This window comes from Megascapheus bottae, chromosome 10 (assembly GCF_031878675.1).
Source record: "Megascapheus bottae isolate mThoBot1 chromosome 10, mThoBot2.hap1, whole genome shotgun sequence".
In the NCBI taxonomy this organism is placed as follows: Eukaryota; Metazoa; Chordata; class Mammalia; order Rodentia; family Geomyidae; genus Megascapheus; species Megascapheus bottae.
Genome location: NC_143518.1, coordinates 11,397,823 through 11,420,447, shown reverse-complemented (window position 1 = coordinate 11,420,447; position 22,625 = coordinate 11,397,823). Strand labels below are relative to the sequence as shown.

Sequence of the window (22,625 nt, the reverse complement as noted above, 5' to 3'; positions counted from 1 at the left end):
CTTTTATAATTAGAGAACTGTACTTCTAAGCTTTCAAGAGTTTGTCCACAGACTTAATAGGTCTGAATATACTTTATATGAAATTTATTATATACCCCTCAGTCCCAGTCTTCTCATCTATAAAACTAAATGAGAACGATAGGCTATAGTTAGGAGTATGTGAATAATTCATGGCAAACTTGGACCATTAGGAATTCTTCAGTGATTGTTGATGATAAATGGTTAGAAGAAGGGCCTGGATTTCCTCACATATGGAAGTGATGGAATTTCAGATTTACAGCTTTTCATCCTTCCCCCACTCCCGCAATCCCCCATACCTCTCCCCCGCAGATTCTGAGGCTTGACCTCAAGGCCTTGTGCTTACCACCTGAGCCATTCCTCTAGTATAGCATTTTGCTGGTTAATAAAAGATGAAGTCTCTCAGATTTCTCTGCCGAGGCTAGCTTTGAATCAGGATCCTCAAGGTCTCAGTTTGGATTACTGGTATGAACAAGTGATATGTGGCATATCTCTCTCTCTCTCTCTGTCTCTGTCTCTGTCTCTCTCTCTCTGCTTGCCCTGACCTTCAATTTATCATTCTCTTTCTCAGCCGCTTGACTATTAGAATTGCAGATGTGCACCACTATTATTAGCTTTCTTTGGATGCTTTGTTTAAAGATTTTTATATGAGGGGCCGGGAGTTTGGCCTAGTGGTTAAAGTGCTTGCCTAGCATGCATGAAGACCCGGGTTCGATTCCTCGGTACCACATACATAGAAAAAAGCCAGAAGTGGTGCTGAGGCTCAAGTGGTAGAGCTCTAGCCTTGAGAAAGTCCAAGGACAGTGCTCAGGCCCTGAGCTCAAGCCCAGGACTGGCAAAAAAAAAAAAAGATTTTTATATGATAGCTATCATAGTTATCACATAGTTCTTAATTTTTAAAAATATAGCACCGTTTAAAGAAACAACACAGAAAAGGAATAGGGAAAATAATATAAAGATGTTTCATGCACCTATCATACAATGTCAATGACTATAAACTGTGGCTGTCTTGTTTCATTTATACTTCCTTTTCTGCCATCCACCAGTTGATGATTTAAAGTCCAATCTTAGAAAACCATGTCACTTAGAATATAGATTCTTTACATCGTTGGTGGTTGGTAAAGGTCTCAAGGAGCTCCCTGAGAAAAGAAAGGAGGTGGCGGTTCTCAACTTGGTCTTTCATTTCTTATCTCTGAATTCAGAAGAGAATTTTCAGGTGGCCATTGGAGAAGAGACAGAGATGTTTCAGCAGCAAAATGAAAAGAACAGCTGTGTCTCATAGGCAGGATGTGGGAAAGGAAAAGACAGCAAACACCCAGATGTGGGTGCAGGCACAGGAACAAAGGTGTACCACTAATTGATCTAACATCAAGGACATTTATAACAGGTAAAACAGAGCGGTTCACATAATCAAGCAGTCTTAGGAAAGGGGTGGACATCAGTTCAGGCTCCATGCGGGGGTCCAAGAAAAGTTATTATCATAATTTGAGGGGAGCAATCTAGTTTTTGTGCAATGATTTCTTCCACTCCAGGGTGCAGCCTCATCATCAAAAATAATTGTTCTCATCTGAGTATGATCCATCTTGCTAGGAAGGCTTTTCTGTTCTTTGAGGTAGTTCTGGTTCCTTGTCATTAAGATGCATGCAACTTTCTTTTGTCCAAAGTGACTGGAGGAAAGAGAGTGTCAGGTTAGTGGGGCTAAATGCAAAATGGAGACAAGCAAGTTGAGTTTTTCTGTTTTTAGTTACCTGTGGATCCAAGCAGGGAACCATTTTCTAAAGAGTATTTTCTTGCCAATGAACATTAAAATAACATTTATTGACTTTCCTGGTGGGATAATATGCTTACCTACTGGTGTGCCTACTGCTTCTGATAAGATTGTGATGGAGCAGTTTCTAAGCATCTGTTACAGTGCATATGGAATACTTTAAAGGTAAATACAGTAGCATTGCATTGGAATTTGTCTGTGGTCTTCATCATCATCACCATTGGAATATTAACTTTATTTCATGGGCCTTTCAGAGTTTTCCTATTTACATAAATATGCTTATTGCTTATCCAGTCTTTTACTCTTTTATTAGGCTAAAATATATATAACATAAAAATGTTCACTTTTATTCTTTCTCCAGACCTTTGATTGCCATTCTAAATTCTGAACTGTTTAACAGTAATTCTGATTCTTCTTCCCTGTAGTCCTCAGTAATACATTCTACTTTGTCTCTATGATGGTACTTCTGTGGTACTTCACATGAGCAGATTTCACTGAGTGTCAAGACCCATCCATATTGTGTCAGAATTTCTTGTTTTGAAGATGTATTAACAGTGCCTGTGTAGCACACATTCTTTCCATTCATCCATCCGTCCATCCATCCATCCATTCATCCATCCATGGGCAATTGGGTTATTTCTACCTTTGACTATTATAAGTCTAATAGCAACGAGCATGAACATTATAGACATCTGTTCAAATGTCTACCTTCAGTTCTTTTGGCATCCACCTATGAGTAGAATTACTGGATAGCACAGTAACTGAAATTTTGAGAGGTTACCATATTATTTTCCATAATGGCTGTGGTATTTTACATTTCCAGAAGCATCCTATGAAGTTACTCTACAATCTCACCAACATTGATATTTTTCCCATTCCTCTCCTCCCTCCCTTCCTTCCTTCCATTTCCTGTCTCTCAGTCTCTGAGCCTCCCTCGCACTCTCTGTCTCTGTCTCTGTCTCTCTCTGTCTCTCTCTGCCTCTCTCTCTCTCTCTCTCTCTCTCTCTCTCTCTCTCTCTCTCTCTCTCTCTCTCTCTCTCTCTCTCTCTCTCTCTCTCTCTCCTAAATAAAAAGTCATCCTAAGGGGTCTGAAATGATAGTTCACTTGTAGTTTGATTCATATTTCCAAGTGGATTGAACATGTTTTTATGTGTTTATAGGTCATTTGTTTATTATTGGAGAATCCATCAACTTTATTTTAAAGGCAAGTTGAATTGTTATCACTTAGAAAGCATTTTGACCCAGGGGACCATATGCTTCCTTAGATTTGTAATAAAAATTTTTATTATTTTCATCTCTACTTCAGAGCTGCATTTTTAGTAGTGAGGATTTCTTTACAGATGGAAACTTCAAATTGCTTTATGTGTACGTATTAGCTTGACATCCACTGAGGAGTGAACTCTCAGCTATTGTAATTTCATTAGCAATTAACGTAAGTTCATGAAAGCTTTTATCCCATCTTGGAGCTATTATTAATTGTTATTACTCTCAGTTATTTGTATCTTTTATTGCCATTGAACATTAAAATAACATTTGGCGAATTTCATGATGGGATAATATTGTTACCTATCAATGTGCTAAGGGCCAGCATCTCCCTACTGCTGTCGCTGTTGAGATTGTAGTGCTCCTCAAACTCAGATTCCTGCCAGCTAATTCCATCTGTGGCTATAGAATAATGGAAGCCTCCTGCTGTCTATGCTATGTGGCTTTGAATCCTGCCATTGCCCTAACCAGCTGTATGACAGACAAGTTACTGAGCCTCTCTAAACTCATCTGTAATTTGGGCTGAAAGTGAGCAAAGTCTTGGCACCGTGCTTGGTATACAAAAAGCACCATGTTAGCATGTTTATTAGGGTTGGCTTCTGTGCTTCTGTTCTTGCTACTTTTTTTTTTTTTACTTTTTTTTTCCTTGTCGCCCTCTCCTTTCCTCCCTTTTCCCTCCCTCTCTCCCTCCCTCCTTCCCTCCTTCTCTCCCTTTCTCTTCCTGTCTCCCTCCCCACCCCCTCTCTCTTCCTTCTTTCTTTCCACCCCCAGTGGGACACACCTGAGCTTTTGTGTTTTGGACTGTAAAATCAGAGTCATTCAAAATTAAGGCTGAAGGCCGGGAGTTTGGCCTAGTAGTAGAGTGCTTGCCTAGCATGCACGAAGACCAGGGTTCTATTCCTCGGTACCACATACATAGAAAAAAGCCAGAAGTGATGGCTGAGGCTCAAGTGGTAAGCTCTAGCCTTGAGAAAGTTCAAAAACAGTGCTCAGGCCCTGAGTTCAAGCCCAGGACTAGTAAAAAATTAAGGCTGAAATACAGGTGATGTCCTTCACATAAATGGGGACCCTCAAATCTAGCTTTTCCTACTAAAAAGTCCTGCCTAAATGGAGCATCCCAGTTCCAATGCTTATGCTAAACTCATTCCTGAGATGAGGGCTTCTCTCATATATATATATATATATATATATATATATATATATATATATATATATATATATATAGCCTGGGTCCTTGAGTGGGTTCATATCTTTTAGGGAACATGCTTGTAGTTACCACTTTCCTCCCTTTTGTCTGTATTCATATATTCTATGATCAAATATTTCTAATACCGTGTCCATAACATTGCGTACGCAGATATTGAGTCATCTCTCTTTTACTGTTTGGATCTAATAGTTACATATTAAGGATACCATGCGCCTTTTGTTCCTTTGGTCTTGACTTACCTCACTCAACATGATTCGCTCTAGATTCATCCACTTCCCTGCGAATGCCATTATTTTATCTTGTCTGTTGGCTATGTAGAATTCCATTGTATATATTTACCACATTTTTAGATTAAGATTCTTGCTAGTAGTACTGCTCTAAAAAATGGTGGACACTACAAAAGATCCAGAGACAAAAACCAACAATATCATTAAGAGAACAGTTACAAAATGTTTGGTTAATATAGGTACACTTATATGGTATATGTACAATTACTTATATGGTACTGTATACACATTTGTAGCTCTACAAAGCCAGACTGGTTTGGAGTAGAATGACACGTTTACAGTAGGCTGTATCATGTGTTGAATTAATAGAAATTACATTGGCTACATTTCCAGGAACAATGGGCATCTATGTAAGCTTTCAAAGAACATATAACTTAGGTGAATCTTGGATTTTGTATTTTCTTTCTTTTTTTTTTTGGATTTTGTATTTTCTTATTATTACTGGCTTGGTTTGGACAATCTAATTTAATGGCTAAGTTGGTGCTTATAGATGGATATTGATCTAAAAATGATTTCCAAGTAGTGCTGAGTTTTTAAGATATGGTTTAGGGTACTGGAATGCTTCATGCTCTCCTCTATTGAATAGAGGAGAGCACCTTTCAAAGTTACGACTCCCTTGCAAATGCAATTTGTTTTTAGTTTCCTGTGATGCCAGTTTATTTTACTTGCTTTGAGCCTACTTATTAGTGTGGAGATCAGAATAATTAATGCGTAGAAAATTAATTGATTTAGTATGCCCTAGTTTCTGGATGGTTGAGTAAATGCCAAGTAGTGGAATTGCTGGGTCATAGGGGAGCTCTATGTTTAGCCTTTTGAGGCATTGCCATATTGCTTTCCATAGTGGTTGAATGAGTTTGCACTCCCACCAACTGTGTAGTAGGGATCCCTTCTGGCCACATCCCCTCCAGCATCTGTTGTTATTCATTTTCTTGATCCTGGCCATTCTAACTGGAGTGAGGTGGAATCTTAGAGTTGTTTTGATTTGCATTTCTTTTATGACCAGAGATGTTGAGCATTTCTTCATGTGTCTATAGGCCATTTTTGTTTCTTCTTCAGAGGAGACTCTCTTTAAGTCTTTGGCCCATTTTTTTTTATGCTGTTGATATATTTTAGATATGAGGCCTTTGTCCATTGTTTGGTTGGTGAAGATCTTCTCCCACTCTGTAGGCTTCCTAATTAATTTACTAGCTATGTCCTTTGCCATACAAAAGCTCTGCAGTTTAATGCAGTCCCACTTATCCAGCCTTTCTCTTATTTGCTATAATTCTTGGTCCTTGTTAAGAAAGTTTCGACCTGTGCCAAGGAGGCCTAGTGTATCTCCTATTCCTTCTTGTACAGTTTTCAGTGTGTCGGCTTTTACCTCCAGGTTTTTGATCCATTTGGAGTTAATTCTAGTGCAGGGTGACAAAGAAGGATCCAACTTTAGTTTTCTGCAGGTGCTTAACCAGTTCTGCCAGCACAACTTGTTGAAGAAGCTGTCTTTCTTCCAGTCTATTTTTTTTGGCTCCCTTGTCAAAGATTAGGTGGCCATAGGTCTGTGGTTTAATATCTGGGTCCTCAGTTCTATTCCATTGGTCTTCAGGCCTGTTTTTGTGCCAGTACCAAGCCGTTTTGATAATTATAAAGGCAAACACTCTTACCACGAGGCCATACTCCCAACCCTGTTTATCTATTTTGTACACATCTATCCTAAAGTCTATGGACAAGTCGACTAATGGTTCTTGAAGGGACTTTATAGCTAGAACAAGTGGCAGGGCCTTCTGTCAACAAATGCCCTTTTTATTAAAATGCACAATTAGTAATACTACTGAAGAAAGTGGGAGAATATTGCGTGTGTATGTGTATGTCTGTGGTACTAAGGTTCGAACTTAGGGCCTCAAATTTGCTAGACCAGTGCTCTACCACTTGAGCCAACCTCAGCCTTTTTGTACTTCCCTTATATTTTAGTTCTTGCCCTGGGTTGGTCTCAGACAAAATCCTGTGCTTCTCATGTGGGTGGGATTAAATGCAAAAATCACATGATTCCTAGCTTACTAATTGAGATGAATTCTCTCTAACATTTTGTCTTGTCTGGCCTGGAACCATCATTTTCTAAACTTCTGCCTCATAAGTAGCTGGGATTACAGTCAGTGCTCCTGGTGCGTGCTCTCTCCTCTCTCTCTCTCTCTCTCTCTCTCTCTCTCTCTCTCTCTCTCTCTCTCTCTCTCTCTCTCTCTCTCTTTCCCATACTCCAAATTACATATATACATACACAGATATATTATTTTGTTGGTTTTATAGAGCATCATGACATCATTATTGCTTAACTAACATTCTACCATCTGAGCTACATTTTCAGTCCTGGTTTGGTTTTTGTGGGTTTTTTTTTCTTAGCTGTTTATATTCTTGCAAAATCTTCTGTCAGTCTACCTTCAAAATGCTATCTCTTCTCTCAGAATCTTGAGTAGATAGGATTACAGGTGTGAGCCACCATCCCTAAACTCTGGCATCAGTGCTTACTGCCATGTTTCTGAGGTCAGCCCAGAAACAGAATTCTGGAGAGGTTTTACTCTTGTAGTCTACTTTTTTGTGTGAAAATGAAAGAATAAAACATTTTCCAAGAAAAAAAATATATATACACACTTTAGTTCATTCACCATTCCACAAGCATCAGATTGATTTGTTTAAACATTAAACATTTGGTTTACTTAAACATTATAGAATCAAACAGTGTTCATGAGACTGTAATGCTATTTTTATTATGTAAATGTAATTCAACTATCACAGATGCTTGGTAAAACACACAAATAATGGAAGAACACTTTATATCAAAATAAAACAGAGATCTGGGAACCTGATGTCTAAACCTGGGACTCTCTGGCTTATGTCTTTGATGCTAGCTATTCAAGAGGCTGAGATCTGGACGATCAATGTTGAAAGCCAGTTAAGCAGAAACGTCCATTTTATTCACCTACAAGTAATAACCTATATGCTGGACTACAAGTATGTCTCAGGGTATAGATCTCCAGCTGCACAAGCAAGCCCGAGGAAGTGCAAGGTCCTGCGTTCAAACCTTGGTATGGGGAAAAAGAAAGATGGAGGAAAAAAAGAGTGAGAGAAAAGAGAGATGAGACAGGAGATAAGTCAGAAATGCACATGCTGATATGTCTTAGATGAGACACATCCTCTCAACACTAGAATACCTGAGGCAGAGTTCCTCATTGGAGATTTCTCCATTTTTCTCTTTATCACCTCATCTCATTGAATATTTTCTATGAAAATTAGCAGTGTATCAAGAAGCAAATGAGGAAGAAAGCAAAGGGAGATTGATGACAGAGTTTTCACTGATGATATCTGTAAAGAGCACATGGGTCTTTCTCTGGTTTGATCCCCTTGAGCAATCTAAACTCTCTGGGAAAATAACCCCTTCTAACAGAATATCATTTCTATTTCTTGTAGCTTTTGTACAATTGTTTCTTGTATTTCTTACCCTTTGGGCACAGCTTGTTATCATAGGTTATAATTCCGGGTAAACATTCCCTCCCTTGAGGAGTGAGTGGAAGAAGCAAAGGCTAAGAGGCCTATTCATCACATTCCTATAAACCCAGACATCTTCCTGGTGGTTCTGAAATTGGAATTTCAATATTTCCCCTTATGTCTGTTCACTTGAATTTGTGTTGTAGAATTAAGAAGCATTGTTTTATTGACTGTTAGGATTAGACTCTCCAAGGAAGTTCAAGCTGCCAATAGTTTCTCCTAGTTTTCTTGTAGCTAATCAAATGGTGATGTAAAATGCAATCACCTTTTCAAAATTGCTTTCTACAAGTCAAGAGAACTTCTTGAAAAGAAGGTAAACTCTGTGAGTGTGTGTGTGTGTGTGTGTGTGTGTGTGTGTGTGTGTATGTGTTTGTATATGTGCATGTTTGTGCCTGTTCATGCTATTACCAGGGATTAAACTCGGAGACTCATGTCTTTGTGTTCATGCACACAGCTCTATGATTTAAGCCACACCTCTAGATCATCTTTTTGCTGATTAATTGGAGATAGAGTGTAGGCTGACTTTGAACAATGATCCTCTAGCTATCAGCTCTCTGAGTAGCTAGGAATATAGCTGCCACTGGCATCCAGATAAATGCACTCATTTAGGAGAAAGGAGTCCACACTCTGCAAAGAAAATCATGGTTGCACATTAAAAACCATTTATAAATGAGTTACCTACATTTATAGGAAATCTACTTTTGGGTTCTCTTTTCCATGGTTTCAGTGTATGTCTCTGACTTTAAACTTGGTCTCATTTTCATTCATACAAGAATAATTAATCTGTGGCAAAACATTAGTCATTGATTTTCTAAGCTATCTAGATTAATGTTTCTATTTTATTTAACCAGTTCTCACCGGACACTTTGCTTAATGCCACTCAGTTGCCTTGGCATTCCCATCACTCTTCCTTGTAGGAGAAACCATTTTTGTGTATGTGTTGGTCCTGGGGCTTGAACTTAATGCATTGATACTGTCCCTGAGATTTTTTGTTCAAGGCTAGTGCTGTGCCACTTGACCCCCAGGTCTACTTCTGGACTTTTGGTGGCTAATTGGAGATACAAGTTTCATTGACTTTCCTACCTGGGATGCTTTGTACTGTGATCCTCAGATCTCAGCTTCCTGAATGGGTTGTATTATAGGCATTAGACACTGACTCCTGGTTGTATGAAGAAGCCCCCAAACTACATAGTATGCTTTCAATGTGTTTAGAAGTTAACATTATAAAAATGTAGGACTGTAGCATAACTGAGGGTACAGTGGTAGAGTGGGCATTCAGAAGAGAAAATTCATTTTAGACTCTCAAATTTATTCTCTTGGATTATTAGAATTTAACATTTGAAGTCTAATCACATTTTACCTCCATTTGCTAAGCTCTCTCGCAGCATTTTATTGGTGTTTCTCTTTGGTAGTGATTACTTGTCATTTTACATTATTGTACAGTTTTGTGCTGTGAATGATCACTTTATAACTCCCTGCCTTTGGGTGTCTGAGTACAAGCTCTGTTGCTGGTTTTGATTTGCTGTGAGGCTGCTCAAAAAATCTAATAAAATATCTCAGGACTTCCTGTTTGATTATTTACATCTTTCCTTATAGAGAGAGAAAATGTCAAACTAGTAGACTAATATAGAAACAAAATATCCAGCAATATTGATAGATCCAATGTTTTATACTTCATTTCACAGTATGTAAAAATGATCAAGTAATAAAAGTATGATAATAATATCAATAGCAACAACATAATATAGAAAAATACTTTTATTGTAGGGGTAATGTATAAAGGGGTTACAGTTACATTTGCCAGGTAGTAGGTGTATTACTTGTCACACACAGATACCCCTTCTGAGAAAAATATTTTAAAAAGTCTGTGAGACTCTTAGCTCCAATTACTCACCAGAGCCAGCAAGTGGAGTGGTGGACATTTTGCTTAATGCTACTTAGATACCTTGCCATTTTCATCATCCTTCCCTCTATGAGGAAACTTTGTGTGTGTGTTTGTACGTTGGTCTTGGGGCTTGAACTCAGGGTCTAAGTTCTGTCCCTTAAAATTTTTGCGGAAGTCTGGCTAGTGCTCTTACTTGAGCTATCGCTCCACCTCCAGCTTTTTGGTGGTTAATTGAAGATATGAGATTCATGGACTTTCCTGCCCAGGTTTGCTTTGAACTGACCCTCAGATCTCAGCTTTCTCAGGAGTGAGGATTATAGGCATGAGCTACTGGCTCCTAGAACTCAAAAATTCTTATTAGCATTCTTTCTCTCCCAAAACAAGATTAAAAGGGTTTGCAATCTTTATGATGGTTTTGAGTACAATAACAGCAGCATACAAGATGAAGGAATGTTTTTCTCTTCTTTTTGATACAGAGGATCTGTAGTTGTCTGGTTATTAGAAATGGCTCATGAGTTGATTTTTGACATTTTCATAACAAGCATATTAAACAATACAGGAAAAAATAGATAGACGGAAACATATTCAAATATAGGAATCTCACAAGAGCCAAACTAAATAAAGATGAGCTGACAACTCAATAAATATATGTTGCATGCAATAGAGATGGGATTTTAGTCTGCTGGGCATTGAATAAGAATATGGTATCACTAATGGCCTGGTTTGAACTATCAAGTATATACTGAAGCTCCTACTCCAGAGGTTTTTTAAATTGACCATCTTCTTACACTTTTAGCCTAAGTAATATTTTTTAGATGATCACTCATATAACCGGGTTGTCTACAAACTTCCCTTTGGTGATTGAATCAAGATATTGGGTTCATGTACAAAGCAACCTAATGGCATATTATTAGATTCACTTCAGCTTTCTGTCCTAGTGGTTTCTTTAGTCTCATAGATCCTATGACCTTTCACTATCATATGTATTTACCATTGTCACAGGTCAGAGCCATGGGCCTCAGTTGAGTTTGAATTTCCCACTCAGGGCTTGGGTGCTATTCCTTGGCTCTTTCACTCAGGGCCAGCAATCTTATTACTTGAGTCACAGCTCCATTTCCAGTTGTTGTTTTTTTTTTATATTCAATCTCAGGGGCTCTCTTACCTGGCTTTGAACCATAATCCTCCCATCTCACTCAGCCTCCTGTGGAGCTAGGATTATAAGGGTGAACCATCAGTGCCTGGCTGCCAACGAGTTTTTATTGGATTTATTTATAAACATTTTCTGGAGGGCAACTGAAAAGCCTAAATATGATCCATCATGTATGCTTGCATCTATATCTAATATACTAGTAGCACACAAAAAGCCTTGTTAAATGTCTTCCAGAATTTTACTCAAGTTCCTAGAGCTAAAAAAATCTTTTTATCTAGTTCCAAGGAAAGTTCTAGCTTATGCAGCACTTAATGACTCATGAAACTCTGTTTCTTAAATAATTATTAATAATTAGGTATCTTATATACAAATAAAATACCACTAACTAGACTTTTGGCATGCTGACATGACCAAGCCCTGTGTGAATATTTGCTCTTTATAATTAATATTCATTTTTTTCCAGTCCAGGAGCTTGAACACAGGATTTGGGCACTGTCCCTGAGCTTCTTTTTGCTCAAGGCTAGCACTCTATCATTTGAGCCACAGCACCATTTCTGGCTTTTTCTGTGTACATGGTAACCAAGGAATCGAATCCAGGGCTTCTTGCATGCTACGTGAGCACTCTACCACTAAGCCAAACTCCCAGTCCTAATACTCATTTTTATCACAACTATTGAGTCTGAGACTCAATAGTTGGGACTGGGAGTTTGGTCTAGTAGTACCACATACACAGAAAAGGCCAGAAGTGGTGCTGTTGCTCAAGTGGTAGAGCTCTAACCTTGAGAAAGCCCAATGACAAGGTTCAGGTTATGAGCTCAAGCCAGGGACTGGCAAATACATACATACATACATACATACATACATACATACATACATACATACACACATACATACCAGGTTTTTAGATTCCATGTTAGATCTGGCTAGTCAGCTCATATACCAAGAAAAGAAAGACAGAAACAAGAGATTTATTTTATATCATGAGCATATCATGGGCAGACAGTATTTCAGGACATTTTAAGGCATCTTTGGGGGTAAAGAAATTGACTCAGGTTAAATAAGAAGAATTGAGGGTGGGGTGGAGAGAGATGTCAGGCATGGTCTCAGTCTTCACCTCCGGAATTCTTCAGAAACGTCAGTATTCAGGGGGAGCAGATACAAGCCTGTCACTGTGGCTTGGCAGTTGTTGCGTGTTGAGCTTTTGGCTGTTCTTTTTCTCTGGGGTCAGATTTGCCTTTTTCCCACAAGATGATAAGAAGACATTAACTGTGAGAGGGGCAGTTTGTCTTTTGTCACAAGCTGGTTATGGATGAATCTTTTGTTCTTCCTGAAGTCAAGGTGATTGCAAAATAACAAGTGATTCTGAGCAAAAGGTATAGATACAAAATGGAAGATCTGACTGTTTACATTTTCTTTTGTTTTTAGTTAGTTTATAGGCTAGAAAAAGTACAACTTTGGTTGTCTTTTCCTAGGCAAAGTTAGATGGAGATAAGTTTTTCAATTGGTCATGGACATCCTGTATATGGTGACCTCCAAACAACTATCAATTGGGTCATCAAAAATTTAAGTTCCTTACAAGTAAGACTGTGACTTCAGTCTTCAGTACTAAACTAAAGCAAGAAAACAAAGTAATAATTAAACATCCCAATAAAACCAACTAACAAAACAAACAAAATCCACCAAGCTCACCTTAAAACAACTGTACTTTACATGCCTTCTGGTCTTTATTCTGTCACTTGTGCTTTTTTTTTTTATTCTTTCCTATCAAACAGACATTTCAATTTTGTCTAATGGTAGTATCTTTTTAACTTGTTAAGGGAAACTAGGGAAAGATCTGTGATTTCATTGATTATATTTGAGACTCACTAAAACACTTTGGCTATGGAAAGTTTGGTGTATATATGTGTTCCTGGAAAACTCCTGGTTGTATTAGTGGATAAATGAGAGTTGAAAAGCTGACAATAAGGAAGAATACATTAGTTGTTAGGAACACTTTATAGGTATTAAAGCTATTCCACAAATCTGAACATTATGCATGACACAAATGGCTCTCTTGGGTCCTTTATGTTACCCATAAAGGAAATGAAAACATTATATATGAATACTTATATGTACATATTATACAGTGAATACATCTATTCTATGGTGAATACTTCTATTTCATGGTAGATGGTAGATGTGAGTTCTCTGAACAGGTGTTTTGGGTGAACTAAAATAATTTTTGCTATCTCTGGTAGACCAGATGTCTGAGCATCAATTTTATTTCTTGGATGTCTCCAAAAAAGGAATTGTCCTTTGCCTATTTATTTTTGAATAGTTGACAGACACTAAAAACCCTTTTCTGAAATCTCCATAGAAGGGCCTTGTACTTAACAAACTGAAGTTACAAGAAGCGAGTAGATGATAATGAGGCAAGCTACCTTATACTCCATATAGCCTATGGAGATGAATGAGAATACTGGCCTGTCTGGCTGTCAGAGACCAGAGCAGATAGTTATGGAACAGGTTGTGTATGGGGCAGCTGGAAATTAGAGATGAGAGCAGGTAGAAAGTTGTGATTCTGACAAATTAATCTGGTCAAACATTGGTCACAGACTGTGGCCAAATGAGTTTACAATGATAGGGACCTGGTTTATAATCCACTAGGACAGGTTTGAATGCCAGGCTGGAACTGAACTTGGACCTGTGGTGTCTCATAGTTAACAGTGACATGTTTATGTGGAGTTCGTGAATAGTGGTTTTTTCATGTCTACAGAGTTCGAAGCCTAGGTCAGACAATGAATCAAAAGCTCTTCTATTTTACATTTGAGGATATAAAACATTCTTGAAGCTAAGATCTAAAGGGAAGGGAAGGGTCTGAACAGTCACCTGTCACATGTCAGAAAGTGTTAATAAAGGAGGGAGAATGAAGCAACTAATTCAGTATATATTCCACAGAACTAAGGAAACTGAAGGAAGTGGGGGTGTATTGGGAGGGATGGGTGAGAATGTTGAAAGGCATGGCACTGATCAAGAAGCACTGCATTCATAAACTGCTTTGGTTAATGGCAATAAAAGTATTAAAGTAAAAATAACAAAAAAGTGAATGTTCACATGAATACCACGGTGGTAGTGTATGTCTGTAATGCAAACCCTAAGGTGGGGTGAGGGGGAGCTGAGGTAGAAGGATCTCCAGTTTGAAGCTAGACTAGGCTACATATCACAGACAGAGCAATACAAAAACTTATTAATTGCACAATTTTGGAAAACTTGGGTGGCTGCTTTTTCTAACTAATCCTACAAAAGTACCTTCTTTGGCCAAATCTTTATTCCAAAAGGTTTGTTGTTGATGGTGTTTATTTTTAAAATTTTGGTAATAATTCTTACTTTATAAAAACAAAAAAAATCCACATTAAATAAAATAATCAACACATAATATATACACAAGTTGTAAGCTTTTATAATAGCACTTCAAATTTCAAATTGTGCTTGTCTAGCATACATGAAGGCCTGGGTTTGATTCCTTGGTACCTCATACACACACAAAAAAAGCCAGAAATGGTGCTGTGGCTCAAGGGGTAGAACCTTGAGAAAGTTCAAGGACAATGCCCAGGCCCAAACTTCAAGCCTTAGGACTGGCAAAAAAAAGAAAAAGAGAAAAAATGTTTTAAACTATTACTATATAGCCATAAAAGTTGAATAACCCTGTATACATTTCTAACTTTGGTCTAGAGTAAGGAGGGTTTTTTTTTTTGTATCCCCAGAATGGCCACTAGCAGAGCATTCTCTGGAATTCCTTTCAACATACAGATGAGTGAAAGGACCTCCCAGGCACATATGCTGGAAGCTCAAGTCATTTCATTGTTGATGTCCATTTAGTTGATTCAAAAATGTAGGTTTTTCTTCTTGTCTGTTATGAATTATCTAATCCTATCCTAATGTCCATTGACTTTTCAGGATATTTTAACATCTTCTTTAATACTATAATATGAAAATATCCACACTAAATAACAAGCTTCATGAAGTTCATTTCTTTTTTTATTGTGATTAATAGAAGGGTTACATTATATTCACCAGATAGAAGGTGCATAACTTAACAAACATTGATACCCTTTCTCATGACATGGTCTCCATTTCCCATGAAGTTCATTTCTGGTCCTGGATGTCCTATAACCAATTCCACTTTTACTCAGATAAGTGGATGTGTAGAAATTATCTGTTGTCTATCTGTACTAAAGTGCAAATGATGTTTATGTCAGCATTCTAATTACTTAACTTTTCATAAAGCCTGATGGTTTTTGGCTTCCCTGAGATTTGCTAATAAACTTTAAAAGTGACTTTTTTGGGCCCGTAATCCTGTAATCCCCAGCCTGTAATCCCAGCTACTTGGGAGGGAGAAATAGGAAATGATGTTTTAAATCCTATTGAGCCAACTGGGTAAAAGTTAGTAAGACCTAATCTGAAAATGAAAGTCAGATATAGTGTTGTATGCCTGTAGTTCCATCTACTGAAGAGATGGGAGTGGGCACATCACTGTATGATACCAGCTCCAGCAAAATTAGCAGGAGACTCCATCTGAAAAATGAGCTAAAATCTAAAGACTAGGTTGTGCCTTGAGTATAACACTATCTGTTTAGCAAGTATAAGTCCTAACTTTGTTCCTTAGTTTTTTTCCAAAAAATAAATTAAGGCATCTGTATTACACTTCCATGTTTTAAAGCATGAAATATGACAATAGCAATACTTACATAAATCTTAAAAGAACCCCAAAGAAGAAATCGAAATAAGGAATTAGTGTAACATTTGATGGAGCTCTTGTAGAGAAGTCTGGTAAGTAACAAAACACTCTGACAGAGAAATGAGGAAAGGAAGGAAAAAGTAGAGTGTCATGTGGAATTAATCAGATGATATGCATATGTGGACAGAGTATGTTGTATCAGAAGACAGTGTATGGCATATCCACTTCTTTACGGAGTTTGAGAAGCAGCCATACCTTTGCCCTTCTTGATTCAGATTCAGACTGAAAAAAAAGCACAGCTCATGAGTAGAGTGTTGTCATAAAATACAAAAGACATATGCACAACAAATGTCAGATCTAATATCTATGCCTGATGTTGAGAAGTCAGCCAAATTGTCACCAGAAATGTAATTGGAACATGAACACCTTGCCAATAGGCACATGTGTTATAGTGTGCCTGTAGGACTGAAAGTGTTACCAGTGAGAACAGGAGGCTCTGACAGATAAAATAACGGGGGTAGAAAGAAGGTACACAATTCTATTAGAGAGGAGGAGTTTGTTGTGGCTTTCTGTAGCCCATGAAGGACAATTGTTAGTTACCACATTGCATAATATTTGACATAACTAGATAAGTATAAAACTTCATAGAATGTAGAATAATAAATGTTTGAACAGATAGACTTTATTACCCAGATTTGATCATTACACATTGTGTCATTCATCAAATTTATACTGTTTGCCTGGATCTCTTTGTCATGGGCACCTACCTATAATTTTGATGCTATGACTCTGAATATCTGAAATATATCCAAATTCTCAGGGCACAGACAAGCTATAAGGCTCTGAAATTGGAGTTTGGGCAGTAATTTAGGGTAGTAAAAGCCTATGGGTTTATTGGAATGAGGCTCTTACAGTATCAGGACCTTGGACAGCAGTCATTCTGTGATGGGCTCTCAGGTCACCCCCATTTGAGTTTCCCACCTGATTGGCCATTGCCCTGGCTCTCTACTTTGTCTTTTCAGCTTTCTTAGAAGATTTTACTGGCTCACTCCTCTGATTTTCTAATATATATCTTTGATATTAAAACCTGATTTCCCCTACAGGTTTTCACTGGTACTTTGTGCATTGGTGGTCTTGGAGTGGAATTCATGTCCAATTTCTGTAGCCAGGTGTATGGAAGTAGACCTTGATGGTAAACTCACTCACTTAGCAAAGGCAGTGGAGAGTACAGGGTGTTTGCAACTGTCCTTTAGAGAAGAAGGGTGATGTATCTTCTGCATGAGTCACTAAGTAGAGAAAGTTTCACAATGCTGACTGACAGTTAAAACACTGAATATTAGCTGGAAGTTGGTACGTTTATTGGCACTTGATTTTATCAAGAAATTTGGCTTTATCACAAAATCTGGTGCTTCTCTTTTTCTCTCTTCTTATTTCCAAATAAAATTATCTGATTAGTTTGGGGATTTTGTAGTGTAGAGAATAAATGTGATACATATGTAATAACCAAATAATCAAAATCTTCTGGTTATTTTTTGTTTCCTGCTTTTATAAAAATTTATTAGGCTTTATTGTTAGTAGAATTTAGAAATCTTTTAGTTCCTGGCCCAAAGTGACTTGACCATTTTGTCAGAAGAGTTTAAGATTTTGTCAGAATGTATTAGGGTTTTAAGATATTGTAAAAATTTAGTAAAAATATTATTTGTAGTCCTACCAAATTGGCTTTCATCAATTTTGTCAGAAGATGTTATGATTGCAGCAAAAATCTGAGCAATATTTATTCTTTTATTTCATTTTTATATGTTATTTATGCTTTTGTCATTATTAGGGCTTGAACTCAGTCCTTGTCTGTTTCCCTTAGCTTGCTTGCTCATGATTGGTGCTCTATCAATTAAACCATGTCTTCAGCTTGGCCTTTTGCTATTTGTTTGTTTTTTGGAGATAAAGTCTTACAAACGTTTCTGCTTTCTTTGGTTTCTACCCACAATTCCCGATGTTCCAGCCTCCTGAATAGCTAGGGCTTTAGTGTGAGACTCTGGCATTAAGCTACACTTTTATTTTTATTTCTTGTCCTTTGTAGGAATTAAAGAATTATAATAACATCATTGTATTACATGCTTAAAAATTTCTGACTGGAACATAAAAACTCAACCACACGAGTGCCTGGCATTCAACAAATTAGTGAATTTAGGGTATGGACATGCTAATGTTTTAACCTAAGATTGAACAAATAAAACTTTCAAGCACCAGAACTTTTTAATGGGTCTGTATTTATATGATAAACAACTGACTGATAAGCTCCTAGTGGAGTTTGATTTGGTGACCCAAATTCTGATACCAAGTACAGGGTGAGAATAGAGTCTATCAATATCTTACACCATCTGAACACATCAGGCAACAGTAGCCTTATGTTCAGCTATGTGGAGAAAACAGGGAATCCTGACGTGCCTTCTGAATCATTGTTTTATGAACTCCAGAGGTTCATCTGTAGCTCTGTTATTGTACATGTACTATGTGGTAACTACTGTGGGAGGTGGCCTGTGAAGATGACTAAGACATGTGGAGGTAGACAGAGAGCTATGAATCGAGAGAGTGAGTGCGGAGGATGGAGGTCGTATCCTGAGATGGGATAGACAGACTATCTGGTGGAGGGCTCTGATGAATGGGATTTGAACAGATGGAACAGGAAGAAGGCTAATCATTGGACAAACCATGAGAGAGCTGAGATGGAGGTGGGAGTGTTATGGGGAGGCTCAGGGGATAAGGGAGGCATTTTGAGGGGAAAGGTAAAGATTTGACAAGGGATGCATGAGTGTAATCAGCAAAAGGGACATACTGGAAACACTAGAGAATGCCATGAATCAGAAAACTCTAATGTAAGCTTTATTCTACAATGAATGGAAGCAGCATTCACTTTCATGTTGTTTGGAATAAATGACTATATTGTATGACATGAAGTAAAGAAAAGTTGAGAAATGGAAGTTGAAATAAGTTCCAAAGTTTAGCTTGTGATCCTGACAATTTTTTTCCTATGCCTTTGTGAAGTAACTATAATAAGTGATCATCCAACTTTCTATCAGTGGAACTAAATGCATGGAGCAGGGCAGGTTTGGATCCAACTGGATATAGTGAGTGCATAGAAATCATAAGTTTCTTAGGCTTTGTAGGCTAATTAAGCATATTCATTATGATTTTTGGTGTGGTATATATACACAATGGAATTCTATGTTTCCATCAGAAAGAATGATATTACCACATTGTAAGGAAGTGGAAAGACTTGGAGTAAGCTAGAACCAAAGAAATATAGACTCCATGGTTTCCCTCATTTGTAAAAATAATTAGTTATGTCTAAGGTTTTCCTAGTGGAGGATCATAATAGCTCAATAGCTATGTGCATATGACCATAGAATCATCAAATGATTCTAAGTGAAATGAACTCCAAGATATGGAAACAAGTTTTTCTTTATGGTTGTTGTATTTGATGTATTATGTGATGTTATTTCTTTTTTCTTTTGTTTTGATTTTCCCCTACAGTTTATCCTCTATTGCCACTCTATTTGATTTTGGTACCTGCTATATTGTATATACACTTATATGAATTAGGGAAGGGAAGGGGAACAACAAAATGATGAGACACCAGACAATGCAACAGAGATACTCACAAGACAATATTTTAGAAATTAACTTTACACCTGTGGGGGTAATTGAGGAGGAGAGAGAAAGTGGGAGAAAAATGTGAGAGGGGCTAACAATGTTTGACAAGACATGTACTCACCACCATATGTATATAAATGTAGCTTCTCTGTACATAAATTTGAAAATAAAATTATTTTTTGCAAGTCCTGGGGCTTGAACTCAGACCTTTCTCAATGCTAGTGCTCTACTGCTTGAGCCAAGCACCACTTCCAGATTTTTCTACATATATGGTACCAAGGAATCAAACTGGGGTCTTCATGCATACTAGGCAAGCACCCTGCCACTTGGCCAATATCCCAACCTAATAAAACTCAATCTCAATTTTTAAAAGGACTTTTTTTTTGAGAGACAGATGCGTTTTTAATTCTTGAGTTCATTTCTTTGGAAGACAGGAAAGGTGATAGCATTTGTATTTGTATGCCAAAACTATGACTTATTCCACAAATTGGAAACCAAGTGAATACCATCCAATGTAAGTGTGAATTAAGGCGAGAGAGAGAGAAAGAGAGAGAGAGAGAGAGAGAGAGAGAGAGAGAGAGAGAGAGAGAGAGAGAGAGAGAGAGAGAGAGGCTGGAAAGTGAACACAGGGGCACCACATATTTCAGGCAAGGGCTCCACTACTGAGCTGCATCCTGAGCACCAAAGACAGTTCTGTGTCTATCCTTCCCCAGGCTGGAACTAGAACAGAACTTAGAATAGTCACGAAGTCTCAGTGTTTATAAAATCATCGGTAAATTAACTTTTCTGCAATTTTACTTTCTCCATTGAGTGGAAGCCAGTGTTTTCCAATTTTCCAATGAAAATTAGTGCCAATAGGGTGGACTTGGCCACTTCTTCCTTCCATTCATATGATACCATATTGGTTATCAGCACTGATTATATTAGGCAGTTGATCTCTGTTTTGCTCTGTGCTATAGTCACATCTATATTTCAGTTTCGTATGTTGTTGGAATCAAGAAGACTTGTCTCCTATAACACCTCTTTGTGCTATGTCTGGAAATCACACACCTTAACAAAGCAACACGCTGGGATAGCTCCAATTGCACATCACTGTCTCTATAAGTGTCTCTGTTGAAGAAAGACACGCTGTGTTTCATTTCTATAGTCCATGCTTCATGCAGAACTTGGCTCTTAGTATAAAATCACTAATGTTTATTGAACAAATATTATTATACTGATGGATTGAGTTTATGTAAGTAGTTACAGTTCTTTTAAAGGTCTGAAAACAACTCATTGGTTTAGCACTCTTGTTAAACAGCCAGTCATAAAAGTGAGAAGGGAAAAGGTCAGCCATTTGTTTAAATCATGGAAATGTCAGAGTTGCTTATTCATTCATTCATCTCTTTATTCAGTGGGCACTGTGCTAAGTCACTTGCGAATAACCTAGTTCCTGCCATTATTACATCACAAGGAGGCTCACGGATGATAAATGCTAGAAGTCTGTTTCCCAAGAATAAACATTTGTAATGAACAGTGGAGCACAGAAAGGTTTTCTGTAGTAGGGTTGTAGGAAAAACAGAGCTACTTGAGAAGCACAAAACAACAGTACTCAGGATATAAGAAATAGCATGACAGGACTATTGATTCAAGGATTGCTAACTCTTTAGTGTGGTTAGGAAAAAGACTGAGGAAGATGATAGCCTCTTGTGGACATTTAAAAACTTTTTAAGGTAGAACTATAATTATAAACTATTTTCTGGGAGACATTTAATAAGTGAGATAAAGTATGATTATGTTTTCTCATTCTTCATCTGCCTTTACTGAAAATAAAATGTTATTTCTACATCCCAAGATTAATGTACAACTGTTACAGAATTTTAGATCACATAGGAAAGACAAAATTAAATTACCAGCTATAATTTCTCTGTTCACAGACATGTTTTGTAATAAATCATCATTAAACAGCTTTTATTTCAGAAAGGGTGGTAAAAGCTATTACTGACAACCTTCTGAACTTTTCTAATTCAATGTTATTGTCGACTCAAGTTAGACTTGCAAGAGACACCCATTCAAGTATGTGGAAAATGAGAAAGTATGAAGGGTACTGTTATTATGTGAGTTTGCTCTTATAGACCAGGCTGTTCATTAATCATTTGAACAACCTGATGAGTAATTTGAAGACCCACAGATGACTTATATTGTATTTAATTAATTACCATTAATTTCTCTCCTCCCTCCCTCCCTTCTGTCAGTACTGAGTCATATACTAAAGGCCTGAGCACAGTCCTTTAGCTATTTTTGGACAAGAATGGCTCTACCATTTGTGTCCATAGCCTCATCTATGACTTTGGTTGCTGTTGTTAATTGGAGATGAGTCTCACAGAATTTCTTGCCCAGACTGGTTTTGAACTGTGATCCTCAGATCTTAGCCTCTTGAGTAGCCATATTTTCTCTACTTACTGATTTAAAAAAGAAAGAAAGAAAAAGATCGTGTCACATTTTTAAATTGTTAAATTCCTGAAGCATTTTGTAAATGAGGCAATTTTAGAAGTTATTGGATAATTACTTGTTGCTTTCTAATTAAAAAAATACGATGCTGATCATTTGGGCTTGTAAATCATCATTGTTATATTAAGAGTATGAAGGAATCACTTAAAGGCGACCACATTCAGGCATACACATGTAACACTTTTAACTGCTATCCATCTTAAGAACTGACCTTTTAAAGTAGCCTTTTTTTGAAGCCTTCACTTACATCCCAATTCACTCTTACTTTGTACTTTCTGTGTAGTTGTCTAGGTAACTATCATTTCTGTCATTAAGAATTATTATTATTAAAGCTGGAATGATGCTATGCATATCTGAGAGTTCTAACATTGACATAACAATTTTGTTTTGGGTGATGGCATGAGTGGAACCTATGGCTTTGCATAGCCAGACAAACACTCTACATGGAGCCACATCCAGGCCCGATTTAGAAATGTAAAGTTCTCTATCTGTCTATCTATTTGTCTGTCTGTCTGTCTATCTATCTATCTATCTATCTATCTATCTATCTATCTATCTATACTTTTGTGTCTCACTTGTATTGGAATAATTAATTTTCAAAAAAAAACTCTTGTGCTGTAGAGGATACTTTCCATTGAGAATAAAGTTCACTCTAGTCACCAGAATTAAAAAG

The 22,625-nt window shown here is 37.4% G+C and overlaps 1 protein-coding gene and 1 long non-coding RNA gene across 6 annotated transcripts in view; one reads left to right on the top strand and one right to left on the bottom strand.

The window, feature by feature from the left end:
- Rgs7 (regulator of G protein signaling 7) overlaps positions 1-22,625 on the top strand; it is a 371,280-nt gene that overhangs the window by 10,976 nt on the left and 337,679 nt on the right. The gene's annotated exons all lie outside the window — the stretch shown is intronic.
- On the bottom strand, positions 1,553-22,234 carry LOC150057593 (uncharacterized). Its single transcript, XR_016536767.1, has 3 exons — positions 22,164-22,234; positions 4,496-4,650; positions 1,553-1,685 (listed from the first exon to the last, which is right to left on the bottom strand). It is a non-coding gene; the product is annotated as an uncharacterized LOC150057593 (long non-coding RNA).